At 38.5% G+C, this 13,370-nt stretch overlaps 1 protein-coding gene across 1 annotated transcript in view; it reads left to right on the top strand.

Annotated features, from left to right (window-relative positions):
- ST6GAL1 (ST6 beta-galactoside alpha-2,6-sialyltransferase 1) overlaps window positions 1-13,138 on the top strand; it is a 485,891-nt gene extending 472,753 nt beyond the window's left edge. The window contains exon 10 of the transcript XR_009612253.3: window positions 13,128-13,138. The gene's annotated coding sequence lies outside the window, so the exon portion shown is untranslated. The remainder of the gene's footprint in view (window positions 1-13,127) is intronic.
- The last annotated feature ends 232 nt before the right edge of the window (window positions 13,139-13,370 follow it).

Genomic DNA, 13,370 nt, shown 5'->3' with positions numbered 1-13,370 from the left:
TGAAATCAAATGCCCCTAATAGGATAGAAAAGGCAGGAAAGATCAGATTTTAATCAAATGGCCACTTTTCCACCAAACCATAAGGACTCTTTGCTTCCCAGAAGCTACATATCTGAACCTTAATAACATTGATCTAAATAATAAAAATATTCATTCTTGTATAGCAATTTATTTTACACATTGCCTTTACATCTTATATATCATTTGATCTTTACAACACTGCATCCGGACTCTTAGTCCTGTACTAAAAACAAAAAACATGAAGGCTCTGAAAAAAATTATTCATGAATAACAGGTGTCTAATTCCAGACTGATGTCCTGGATATTGTTAACCCTAAGATAAAACCCAGCTGTGACTGTTCCAAATACCTGCTTTTATTTCTCTAGCTCAGCAGAATAAAAATGAAAATAGTGTGTTGAATTTTAAGGATTTCAGTACTTTCACTTCCATCATAAAAGATAAAGCAAAGCTCTGTTTCACCTCCAGGAGAAGTGATTAACCTCTAGGGTGGAAAAATATTTATTGGGAAGGCATTTCTTTATCTTCTTAGGTGAAACCCTACCATTTATGTTCTTACCCAATAAAAATCTGATGATAAGACATTGCGTTAAGAGGATGTTATGTGACTCCTTCACCTGGTGTCACTCCCTCTCTCTCTGAAAAAGACCCTAAAAAATAGTATCTAAATGAACTTTCTTTATTTCTTTCTTTTTCTTTTCTTTTTTCACTTTTTTCTTACAGTAAAGAGTTTAATATAGTATTTTGAAGATTTCAAATAAAATTTTAAAGCTTAAATTTGAAGTCAAGAACAATACTTTGAAAATAATACAATAAATGAACCTACTCTATATCTATTGATGACATAATTATACAGACAGAAGTTACTTCAAGGTACTATACAACATGAATTTCTACATTCCCTATGAGGATATAATCTAAGGATACAAGTAACCATGTAAAATGTTTTGAACTCCTTTCAATAATCATATTATTGGTAGTACGGCTGATATTGTGATTCTAATAGTGTTTTGTGTATAACGTGGGATAAGGCAAATGAATCATTATTTGATATTTTAATACTATCATCTTTGGTATCTTTGAGCCGTAAAATTCCCTTCATGGAGTAAATTAAATATAGATGTAAGCTTAAAGAAATTAAGTAAAATATCCTATAGTGCAGAATCTGAATTGGAACTATTATCCTGAATTTATGAGGTATTTTATCTTTTTTGAAGTTAACACATCTCTGTCCACTTGAAAGACCTACAAACAATGATCAAACCAGTAACAACAGACATCTTTGGTTCCCAGACTGCAATTCAGTCTCAGTCCCAGACTGTTCTCAGTCTCTAGGACTGAGCCAGGAAATACAAAGACGAGTCTAGGGGTGCCTGGGCAGCTCAGTTGCTTAAGCGTCTTACTTCTGATTCTGGCTCAGGTCATGGTCTCACGGTTCATGGGACTGAGACCCATGTCAGGCTCTGTGCTGCCAGACTGGAGCCTGCCTGGGATTCTTGCTCTCCCTCTCTCTCTGCCCATCCTCCACTTAGACGCACTCTCTCTCTGTGTCTCTCAAAATAAATAAAATAAACATAAACAAAAAGAAAAAGACGAGTCTGGAACAGCATGCCATACCAGATAGCAAAAAAAGATTTCATAACCTATAAAGGCTGTTTCAAAGGACTCAAGTATCAATATGCACGATCATGCTTCCACTGATCAAAAATGGAACAACTTGAACATCAGTGCAAATAATAACTACAATAGGTTGAAACATATCAAATATGCTTAAATCTATACATTCATAACACTGCCAGAAAGGAAAACTCGTTGTTGTTGTTGTTGTTGTTTTAACATTGGAGGGTGCTAGGGAAGAAATTCATTATGTTGAAAACTGGTGATGGGAAAAATGCAAGCATTTATCTTGCTTTCCTAAATAACCTTTCCACTAGACAATCGAAGAGTAGGGTTGTTTTTTTTTTTTACAGCAGAATTACAGATAATAAATAAAGAACGCATGATAGACTATCATCATCTTGTCACTGCTAACAAGTTAACTGATTATCAGTACTGCTAATGTCACAGAGGGATAATCAGCATTATGCGTCTCCAGATAGAACATAATTCCACCTATGTAGTGGTCTTGCCCAAAGGGAAGGGGATTGGGGAGGAGAAGAGAGGGAGAAGAGGAGAAAGAGAAAGAGAGGGAGAATTCAAATCTGGTCAAAGGTCTAAGAGTCAACCACCAATTTACAGGAAATATAGAGAACAGAGGGACAGGATTAACTATACCAGAGGAATATGACCAGAAAAATCCAGAGTACTCAAGAAGCAACTTGATTTTTCCAACAAATAAATGGCAAAAACACCAAGAGAAATAGAGAATAAATCTACAAAGTAAAAAGACATAAAAGGCCTATAAATCTGCACACTGTGTAGGCTGAGAAAATATTCATAAAATTTATGAGACAATTGGATCATTGAACTCTGGATGTGTGATAACATTAGGGATTATTATATGTTAGGTATTATAATGATACTGTGATGATGTTAAGACACAAAATTCACCTAGTACTCAAGTCTTGATTTCTAAATACTATTTACCAACACTGCAAAGAACCAGGGATCCTTGGAGAATTATTTGAAACTAGGGTTGGAGCAAGAAAAGTACAAGATGATCCAGGAACATTATTCCAGAGAATAATGAAAGTGCCCAAGAATGATCGTCAGAATGAGTAATGACAAGAATGGGTTATAACACTTTCAGTGAAAAGGAATCTACAAGTTCATAGAAATGCACAAATCAATAAACCAAGAAAGTAACAAATAAATAAAAAGAGGGAGAAGGAAAACTTTTTCTAAGTAGAATGCCAATAAATATAGAAGGAATGGAAGAAGTGTAAAACCACTGTTTTGTAATCATGATACTAATAATTGGCTCAAGCAAGAATCATCCTTTTACCCATTTCATCAATAGGTAAAATTTTATTCAGGATAAGAATGTGTCTGCCATTTCAAAGTATCTACTTATAGGCTACTCAGTAATTACAAAGGAAACAAGTGAGCCTCTACAGTAGGGAAATCTGGCAGATACTGCCTTTGCCAAGGGAACAAAGCCAACATCACCAACACTGGGATAAACTGACATCAGTTGTCTCCTAAGATGATGCCCTCAGAAAGGTAAAACATCATTCATATATTATTCTTTCTAAAAACATCTAATAAATTCAAATCACGGGTAATAATCAGACAAGCATAAATTGAAGGACATACTACAATGCAATGCGCCTGTACTTTTTAAAATGTTAATGCCATGAACAATAAAGGACAAGAAAGGAACTTCCAAATAAAGGCAACTAAAGAGACAAGGCTGAATGTAATATGTAATATGGGATTCTGGATTGAATCCTGGCTTAAGGGGAAAAAAGGTTGCTATAAAGTCCAATGTTGAGAGCGTCAATAAAACTTAATATGAATGGCATATTAAATATAATGTTGATAATTAAAATATTTCCTTTGAAAATACATGCTGATGTATCTGGGCATAGACAGATGAGGGAGAGAAGGCAAGCAGATGTGACAAAATGTTAACAATAGGTGAATGGTTAAATCTAGTTGCAGTGTATATGAGAGTCTATTAAAAAATCTCACAACTTCTCCCCTAGGCCTAAAATTTCTTTGAATTATGATATTTTTAAACTAAAAATAGCATTTTCCAACTTAATCTATAGATTCAATACAATCCCGATCAAAATCCCAGCCAATTATTCTGTGGCTATGAACAAGCTGATTCTGAAGTTTATATGTAGAGAGGAAAAAGACCCAAGACAGACAACATGACTTTGGAAGAGAACAAAGTTGGAGGAATGACACTACCCAACTTCAAGACTTACTATGGAGCTACCGTGATCAAGATAGTATGGTATGGTAAAAGAATACACAAATGGACCAATGGGACAGAATAGAGAGCCCAGAAATAGATCTACGTAAAGAGAGTCAACTATCTTTGACAAAGGAGGAAAAGCAATACGATGCAGCAACAAAATCTCTTCAAGAGATGGTGCTGGAACAAATGGACGTCCACATGCAAAAAAATTGAGTTTAGACACAGAGCTTACACCCTTCACAAATTAACTCAAACTGGATCGTAGACTTCGGTATAAAATACAAAACTGAGAAACTCCCAGAAAATAATATAAAAGAAAGCCTAATGAATGGATAAAGAAATTGTGGTTTATATACACAATGGAATACTACGTGGCAATGAGAAAGAATGAAATAGGGCCTTTTGCAGCAACGTGGATGGAACTGGAGGGTGTTATGCTAAGTGAAATAAGTCATACAGAGAAAGACAGATACCATGTGTTTTCACTCTTATGTGGATGCTGAGAAACTTAACAGAAGACCATGGGGGAGGGGAAGGAAAAAAAAAAGTTAAGAGAGGGAGGGAGCCAAACCATAAGAGACTCCTAAAAACTGAGAATAAACTGAGGGTTGATGGGTGTGGAAGGGAGGGGAAAGTGGGTGATAGGCATTGAGGAGGACACCTGTTGGGATGAGCATTGGATGTTGTTGTATGGAAACCAATTTAACAATAAATTTCATCTTAAAAAAAAACCCTAAAATGATCTCAGGCATAATGACTTTTTAGATATAATACCAAAGTCACAACCCATAAAAGAAATAAGCTGGGTTTCATTAAAATTAAAAACTTCTGTTTTGAGAAAGACAATGTCAAGAGAATGAGAAGACAAGTCACAGACTGGGGAAAATATTTGCAAAAGACACATGCTAAAAGGACTCTTATCCAGAATATACAAAGACATTTACAGATACCTCTCTAAAGAAGATATACAGGGGCGCCCGGGGGGCTCAGTTGGTTAGGCGACTGACTTCAGCTCAGGTCACGATCTCACGGTTCGTGCATTTTAGCCCTGCGTCAGGCTCTGTGTTGACAGCTCAGAGCCTGGACCTGCTTTCGATTCTGTGTCTTCCCCTCTCTCTACCCCTCCCCTGCTCACGCTCTGTGTCTCCCTGTCTCTCAATAATTAATAAACATTAAAAAATTAAAAAAAAAGAAGTATACAGAAGGAAAATAAGCATATGAAAAAATACTCCACACCATAAGTTATCAAATGCAAATTATGGGGAAATTCTACTCTGCACCTATTAGAATGGCCAAAATCTGGAGCATTTATAGTACCAAATGCTGGTGAGCATATAGAGCATTGCTCTATAGGATCTATAGGATCTGTAGGCTCTCTCATTCATTGTTGGTGGGAATGCTTTCTCATATTTACCCAAGGAAGCGGAAAGGTTAGTCCACAAAAAGAACTGCACGTGGATATTTACAGCAGCTTTATTCATAATTACCAAAAGTTGGAAGCAACCAAGAGGTCCTATAGAAGATGAACGGACAAATAAAGTGCGGTACATCCAGAAAATGGAATATTATTTAGCACTAAAAAGAAATGAGCTATCAAGTTATGAAAAGACATAGAGAAAGCTTAAGTGCATATTATTAAGTGAAAGAAACTCATCTGAAAATGCTATCTCTACTGTATGATTCCATCAACATGACATTCTGGAAAAGGCAAAACTGTGGAGACAGTAAAAAAGATCAGGGTTTCTAGGGTTTGGGGTGAAAACGGGGGAATGAATAGGCCAAACACAAAAGACTTTTAGTGTAGTGAAAATACCCTGTGTGATACCATAATAATGGATACAGGCCATTGCATATTTGTAGAAACCCATAGAAGGGCGAACGGCAAGACTGAACACTTATGTCAACTATGGACTTGGGGTAAAAACGATGTGTCAATGTAGAGTCATCAGTTGTAACGAATGGACCCCTATGGTGGGGGCTGTTGATGTGGGAGGCAATGCTTGTGTTGGGGTAGGGGGTATTTGGAAGATCTCTCTGTACTTTCAGTTTTTCTGTAAACGCTAAAACTGCTTTAAAAGAGTCTTTTTCTCAGAAACACAAAACAAAACAAAACAAAACAAAACACAGAACAGCAGGGGCTGAGGAAAGTTGGGGTAATGGGAGTGTCCTGTATCTTCACAGTAGTGATGATTTCACTAGAGTGCCCATCTGTCAAAACTCGTACAATTTATACTTTAAATGGGTTTAGTTTTTTGCACGTTAATTATACTTCAGTAAAGCTGTTTTCCAAAGTGCACATAAATTCAGAGTAGTAAAACAGTTCCCTTCTAAACGTAATTATGAAGAAAGAACAAATTTTGTGGATGCCATATTAATTTATATCATACGTATTTACAAATTTTTCCATTTTAGTCCAGTTCTCTCAAGACTAAAAGCACAATGAAAATGCTAAATAACGAAGCCCTTCTGTGTGTACCACTGTGGTCAGTTGGCCACAAATGTAATTTATGAAAAATTAGTTGGCGACTCTTTTCTCTGTATGAATACAATCTAGTTTTTAGCAGGAACTTTGGGGGAAAAAAGTTAAAATATAATATAAACTGCTTTACTTAAATAGCAAATACTTCTTGTAAAGTGTTCAGAATTAAAAATTATACAAGCAACTGTCTATATTACGAATCAGGAGATTTTTCCAAATAAATAAGCACAGAATGAGGAGAGCAGGGAAATACGTTAAGTTCAGAGCCTGGAAGGAACATGGGAAGCCAAGAAACATGGCAGAGAAAAAGTCAAGGCTGAGAAATTTAGGAAACAAACAAATTCCCAATGATAGAATGTATTTATATGTGTGTCTGTATAATGATATTGTATATGTATTTATGTGTGTGTCTGTATAATTATATTGTTAAGAGGAAAAAAAACAGGTTATAACATACAATGAAAAGTATCAACTCATTTTAATTTATATGTAAGCAAAATGTCTGAAAATTTATCCAACAAAATGAAAACAACAGTTGTCTCTTAGTGATGGGGATTCGGGTGATTATTAGATTCTTATTCTTTTTGTTCCTCTGATTATTCTGATATGTCTAGAGTGCGCATGTGTTTCTTACATAATCAAAATAGAAACAAAAAGGAAATTTAAATTGCTTTGATACAAATTAAGCTCTAGAAAATACTGATTTAAGAGAAGAATCTTTATCTTTTAGAAATGTATACTGAAATGTTAATGGGCAAAATATTCTGATGTCTGGAATTTATTTAAAATCACGTGGAAGGGAGGACTGAGTGGAAGAGTGAAAACAAACAAAATTGGCCACGGGTTGATAGTTGTTAAAGTTGGATGGCGGGTACTCTTCTGTCTTCTTTTGTGTGGGTCTAAAATTCTCCGCAAGGAAAGGTCTTAAAAGATAAGCCAACGGAATAGTTTTGTTAAAGCAATCAATGTTTTACAACACCAGAAGAAGTTAATGTGGAGATGTCACAGCTCAGTGACATCTCTGCTCAGGGCCTTTCCAAGAAGGACCCCCAGGTTACACCAGGGAGTGTGCAGCGCCCTCTCCTGAGCCCCCTGGACATCGTGCGCTCTGGGTCATGCACTCCAGCCTCTTCTTCAAGATCCAAGTATCGTTTCTTCTGTTAAGCCTTCTGCGAAACCATGGCGTCCAGCTGAAACTAACAAGTCCTTTCACTGTGTCTTCACAGCAGTATGTTTACCTGGATTGCATGGGTTGGTTTTGAACACCTGACTTCTCATCCCAATGGTGAGGCCTTCACATGCGTGACTCATGTCTGTATCCCTAGGACAGAACCTATGGTTGCATAAACATGTGTGGAATGAACTCTTTCTGTGGGCTTCTTCTTCACTTGCGGGAATGAATCAAATTTCTCAAGATGAGAAATGTATTTGATCCTTTAGGCCCCTGAAAGACCGTCACTTCAGGATAATCTTGACTCCCAGCAAATAGATGGGTGCCCAACTCATACACCAAACCTCCTGGATAGGCCAAAAATAGGATTCTGTTGTCTCATGTTAGACAATGGAGCCCAAGAAATTTATCAGGCATCCTAGAATAGAAACTGGACAGTGAACAAAAGCAGGCCGAAAAAGGTAGGACTACAACCAACTACACAGAAAAATTCCTGATTCCTAATTCAGTTTTAATTTAAACTGAAAACAATCCTTAAGGGTAAGACTCTGTCTTCTGAATTCTCTTTTCCACTACACTTATCTGAGGAGTGAAATTGTCATTTTCCATCAATAAAGTGGCATAACATGTGAGTCTTCCCAGTGTAATCTATCCACTGCTCCCCAAGCACACTCTTGTCTGCTCCATTCCTTTATCTTACCTTGGCCTTCTTCACCTGGTGGGGTTATGGCCTCTGTCCAAATTCCATGAAGGCTCATCAAGGGCTACCTGATGCCTTTTGCTCCGAACCATCTCCATTTTCCAAAATCCCATCACTTTCTCACTTTCTCACTTTTTGTTCTGTGTCATAGTTATTTGTGTAAATGTTTCCTATCCTGAAATGTGTGAAAACCTATCTAAGGGCAGGTGTCTGAATCCAGGTGAAATAGGTCACCATTTCTGTACGTTGTCTCGGCCTCAAATTAACTCAGTAATAAAAACTGAGTAGAGAGGTTTCTCTGCCTGAGCTTCACAGCTCAGGAAATATACCAACATTGTTTTCATCCCTTCTACTTCAAACATCTCATCTTTATCCCTTTTCTCTCACCCCAGTATCACAGGAGGCAGCACAGCATCGTGGTTAGGAGAACAGGCTGTAGAATTAGACATAACTGGATTTCAATGTCAATTCTATCTCCTTTTCAGCTTGGCAAAGCTGCCTATCCTTTCTAAGCTTTAATTTTACCATTTGTAAGTGAGGATATTAATACCCATATCATAAACTTGTTGTGGAGATTTTGCATGCAAAGGGCTTAGCGCCTACCCACAGTCACTATTTAATACCTTTTTAGCCTAAAACCATAGATCATAATCCTGTTCAGTCTATCTTCTCAAATGTCTCCTAACTCGGTAGCCTCTGCCCTATTCTTCCACACTACCCCAAACCTCTGTCAGGAGTCTTTGTGTTTATCTCCCTGCTAGACTGTAAACTCCTCCTGTAGAGACAGGTTCTGTTTATCTTCCCACCTTATCTTGAATGCACATAACAGACATTCAACAAATGTTTGTTGAATAGGTTCTACAGAACTTTATTCTCTCCCCATATGTGGTGCAATAGGCAGAAGAAAGAAAGCTAAAACCCTCCAGGTTCTCAAGTGTTATGATCATGCTTGATGTGTAGCAGATAGCTCATAACTTGGAGTCAGTTCGAGCTGTCCACACAAGGACCCCAAGTCCATGATTGGGGGTCCGAAAGCCCTTCCTACAGGAAAGTCTGACTAACAATTCTGTTTGGAGGCTGCACGACTTGCCCCTTAGACAATAGACGGCAATGCTTATCTGCAAGGGACGGAAGAGGTGAAAGAGCTGAGAACTGGAGAACAAATACGAAGCCACAAAAGAAAATTCTGAGCTTCACATTTATTTGTGTATGTATCTGTGTCATTACTTATCAGAAATATGTATTTTTAAACACAGCAGCAATTAAGTCTGGCAGTTTAATTGACAACCAATGAAAAGCACCATATTGTGGCTCAGTTAATTCTCATTGATCTTGCTATTTGCTCCCCTTTTCTCCAGTGTTGCTAGTAATTTTCCAGCTTCGTTATTGACAATGTAGACTGCTCAAACTTCTATGAGAGACATTTGGGAGGGAAAGATATGACACTGTAGTTCAAACTGACACTGTTCAAAAAAGACAACAGTTCCTAATTGATAACCAGGAATGGTGCAGTCCAATAAAATAAGCCATCACTGCTCATGAGTCAGGGCTGGACACAGAAATGGTGGTGTTCAGAAGAGGGGATAGCTATTTCTTTAATTTTTCTAGCAAACCCATCTGCTTAATTGAATTCGTTGGTCCGTCCAGTTTGTTGATAGCACTAGAAATCAAGGAGACATCTCATATAGGTGGCCTTATTCGGGAAAACATAAAAGAGTGTTGTATTCAAAGTTAATGTACTTTTCAGCTTGTCTGGTGCCTGAAATCCCACCATTATTTTCAATCTTTATAGTCCTTCTAACCAGAAAAAAATAATATTTAACTAACCAACAACTTTGCAAGTTTAAAAAAATGAAATTAGGGGCGCCTGGGTGGCTCAGTCGGTTGAGCGTCCGACTTCAGCTCAGGTCATGATCTCACAGTCCATGAGTTCAAGCCCCGCATCAGGCTCTGTGCTGACAGCTCAGAGCCTGGAGCCTGCTTCTGATTCTGTGTCTCCCTCTCTCTCTGACCCTCCCCCGTTCATGCTCTGTCTCTCTCTGTCTCAAAAATAAATAAACATTAAAAAAATTTTTTTTTAAATAAAAAAATGAAATTAGGCCCATGTTCCTTAGGAGTAGCAGAGCAGGTACGAGAATGGGTTATGAGTTTTAGAAGGTGGAGAAAGAGGGAGTTCTCTCAGTGCAGGGTCAACAGCCTCAGGCCTGTGATTGGGGGACGGAGGTGAGAAGCCCATTCTGTTGATTCAGCCTGTTGATCACCTCCTGACCATGGCTCCCTCCAAACAAACTTCCACATTCCTTCTTGAGCTAGCATTCTCAAATTTAGTTTGGTCATGTCAATCACCTACTTTACCCTCACCTTAGCCCCACATTCTTTACACTGAGCTTTCTTCTTCCAGAAGTTCCATCCTGCAGGTCTCCTTGCAGCCACCTCCATGTATCTAGACATGCCATGATCTTCCAAAGTTCTGAGTTTTGACTAATGAGCCCTCTTTCCACCTGGAATTTTTTTCCTGTCTTCTCTGTAAGATGGCCTCCAAACATTCTTCAGGGCTCAGGTTAAAAGTCAGCCTTTCAGGAATGTTTTGTTGTATCCACCCAGCAGTAATTAATCTCTCCTTATGTGACTGCATAGAACCCAGTTCACACTACATGACTATATCATTGAAAGAACGATGGTTGTCTCTTCCTTTGGTTAGATTGTGAGGGCAGTGACTCTTGGTTACAGAGGCAATGTTACATTTTCAAGAAACCACTTTATTTCTCCCTGGGCATATAGAAGGACCATATTTCCCAATTGCAATATGTCTAGAATGGTCTTGAAGCAACCTATGGCCAATCCAATGCAGGCAAAGTGATGCACACCACTTCTAACCAATGCCTCAAATGTAATCCATGATCTGCATTGTTTTCTCTTGCCAATCACTCAGCTAGAAGCTGAGGTCTCCAAAAACTACTGAAGAGAAGGATCCTAGGTCTCTGAGTTGCCACCTAGAGGAAATCTGCCACACTGCACATCAGCACCAGATTTCTCCGAATGAGAAATAGACCTTTGATTGTGTTAAGACGCTGTGATCGGGGTGTTGTGATAGCCTGCCTTACCCTGACTGATACCAGAGCACATTCTTCCTTACGATGCCCTTCTTTCTCATTGTAATTTCTACTCGTCCACCCCTTCCAGTCTACCCAGTCCAGTTCTGGCCTCACCGTCCTCCCACTGAGCCTGGATCCCTTGGCCAACCACTTAATGATGTTATTGTCATGCCCTAGAATTTTTCTGATGTTTTACTTTACGAGTACAAGTCGTAGCGTCATAGCAGTACTGATTTTCGATGCTCTTTGGACACATGAAATACTTTGCAGATGATATATTTTTGCACCCATTGTCTTACTTTGACTTTGGCCTCTCATGGTTTCTGTCTTAACCTCAAAGCACTTCCTGCATGCCCTCTCTACTTTTGAATCTAAACTGATACCACTACTAGAGAGAGTCACAGAAATCTAGTCTTTGGCTCCAGTACAAATTGATGCTGTTTCCTCATTACTACTGAGCAAACCTTTTCATCATCTCATATGTTTTGTTTAAATCTTCATAGTTTTTTTTAATTTTTTTATTTATTTAAAAAAAATTTTTTTAACGTTTATTTTTGAGAGAAAGAGACAGAGCGTGACGGGGAGAGGGACAGGGAGAGGGGGAGACACAGAATTGAAAGCAGGCTCTAGGCTCTGAGCTGTCAGCACAGAGCCCGATGCGGGGCTTGAACTATGAGAGCGTGACCCGAGCTGAAATCGGACGCTCAACCGACTGAGCCACCCAGGCGCCCCATAGTTTTTTGGTTTTTTTTTAATGTTTATTAAGACTTGCTTATCTTACTTTTTTAAGTTTATTTATTTATTTTGAGTGGGAGAGGGGCAGAGAGAGAGGAAGAGAGAATCCCAAGCAGGCTCTGCACTGTCAGCACAGAACTCAACATGGGGCTCGATCTCATGAACTGAGAGATTATGACCTGAGCCGAAATCAAAAGTTGAATGCTTAAGCAACTGAGCCACCTAGGCCTCCAGGGCTTATTTACTTTAGAGCAGTTCTAGGTTCATGACAAAATTGAGAGGAAAGCTTAGAGATCTTTTTATGCCTCCTTCCCCCACACATACCCAGCCTCCCCCATTGTCAACATCCCCCACCAGAGTGGTACATTTGCTATAACTGATGAACCTACATTGACACATCATAATCACTAGAGGCCCATAGTGTTTACATCAGGGTTTACTCTTGGTGCTGTACCTACTATGGGTTTGCACAAATGTATGTCATGTATCCTTCATTATAGCATCATATAATGTGTTTTCACTGCCCTAAAAATCCTCCGTGCTCTGCCTATTCATCCCCAACCATGGCAACCACTCATGTCTTTACTGTCTCCATAGTTTTGTCTTTTCCATATCATATAATTGCAATAATACAGTTTGTAGCCTTTTCAGATTGGCTTCTTTCACCCTTCATAGCTTTTTCTTCACACTTTTTCTACTCTCCTCAAAACCTCGCCCCTTATTTCCAAAATTAATCCCTCCCCCATGTACTTGATGACTCCTTCCAACAATTATTGTTCTGTCATTTCTCTCAGGAAGTCATGGAGGTCAAAGGCTATCTTATTTATCTTTCGCCCTACGTCTTTTATCATCGTGCCCCAAAGGAACCTACATTCTGGACATACCAAATGCTTGGCTCTCCAAATACAGCTCATATACTTTTACATGATGTTATCTTTTTCTAAAATACCCATTCCACACCTTACCAACCTGGGAAACTCTTTCTTATCTTTCCAGAAACAGATCAAATATCTTCCCATCTACGAATCTTCCCCTTCTTTGATATTCCAAGCACACATAGTGGCTTCCTCCTCTGTGTTCCCATAGCACCTCAAGTATCATTATGTCACATCTTATTATTATTATTATTATCTCTTTGCAGGCCTGTCTACCTGCTAGACTGTCAGCTTTTGTGAGGGCAAGACCATGTCTAATAGTTTTCTTTATTTTTAGCACTAGGAAACATGCCTCATACAAGAAGTTCTTTAAGTAAGAAAAGAACGCAATTGAGTCTACTCCTTGGAGAGATGGCTTAAACATCCTG

Source organism: Panthera onca, chromosome C2, assembly GCF_046562875.1.
Source record: "Panthera onca isolate mPanOnc1 chromosome C2, mPanOnc1 haplotype 2, whole genome shotgun sequence".
In the NCBI taxonomy this organism is placed as follows: Eukaryota; Metazoa; Chordata; class Mammalia; order Carnivora; family Felidae; genus Panthera; species Panthera onca.
Note: the sequence above shows the minus strand (reverse complement) of the source record. Positions and strands in the feature narration are given on the sequence as shown.